We start from the raw sequence: 1,265 nt of genomic DNA on the forward strand, positions 1-1,265 counted from the left end.
GGGGAAAAACTACAAAAAAAAAAAAGTATTAAAGTCACACAGATTGACCATTATCATCCTTAGAACCAAAAGAGGCAAATGAGGAAACAAAACAAAAAAAAAAAGACAACAAAATTGCCCAGAGCTTCTTAAAAAGAACTTACTCAAATCAGAATGCATGCATGCCAGCATTATAGTGTTTATCCAGTCAGAATGCACCTATGCTGTAGGAAATCCTACAGCCAGTAGTCTTTAAATTACCCACCTACTTGGGTGTGTTTATATATAAATGCTGGTATAAAGTAATAAATCAATAAACTTGAAAGTTATATAATTGCAGATAACATTACCATGGAAATTTTTAGTAACCTTTTTGCTGATACTATGGATTGTATTGTGCAAGGTTTATATGGTTATTGTGATACATCCATTTATTGGATATTGGGACTCAGTTTTTTTCTTCATATTATATCCTTAAGAAAATGGTTTGATAACAGATCCAAGAATGAGGCACTTTTAGAAATGATACAGTTTTTACAGACTAATAATGAACAGCTAGCTGACAGGATCAATACCATCAAAAATCAAAAGTTAGCTGAAAAAATTAATACTATTGAAAAGGATAACATTAATTTTACAGACAAAATTCAATCCATGTCAAAGGGTACTGAGAAATTATATGAAAGAAGTCATACTGTTGAATTTGACAATCAAAATCTGTTAAAAAGTTATGATAGGTTAACAGATAGAGTATCTCTCCAGGAAGGCAATCTGCACACTATCCAAATAATGTCCAAGGATGAGATGTTATCTTTAAAGAAAATACTTCAGACCTTGGAATTACATGTACAAAATGAGAACCAGAGGCTAGGTGCCTCAATGAAATCACTAGAAATATATACAGGCCAGGAGATTCACTCTTTACAAAAGACAGTAGTAAAAAGATTTTAAACAATTGAAGAAATTATTGGAGCTGATGAGCAGGGAAAGAAGGTATAAGGATAGAATTTAACATCACCAGCACCTGTCAGAGATAAAATTACCCAGGGTTTTAGCTTGCTACCCTGTAATCTACTCTGACAAAGCATCAAGTTCTAAAGGTCCAAAAGAATCCAAAGAAGGTAGATGGATACTTATAAGAATGAATGATCCAGGGGGCTGGAGAGATGGCTCAGTGGTTAAGAGCATTGCCTGCTTTTCCAAAGGTCCTGAGTTCAATTCCCAGCAACCACATGGTGACTCACAACCATCTGTAAAGAGGTCTGGTGCCCTCTTCTGGCCTGCAG

Source organism: Alexandromys fortis, unplaced genomic scaffold (genome assembly GCF_014885135.2).
Source record: "Alexandromys fortis isolate MF-2015 unplaced genomic scaffold, M_Fortis_MF-2015_v1.1 scaffold_449, whole genome shotgun sequence".
NCBI lineage: Eukaryota > Metazoa > Chordata > Mammalia > Rodentia > Cricetidae > Alexandromys > Alexandromys fortis.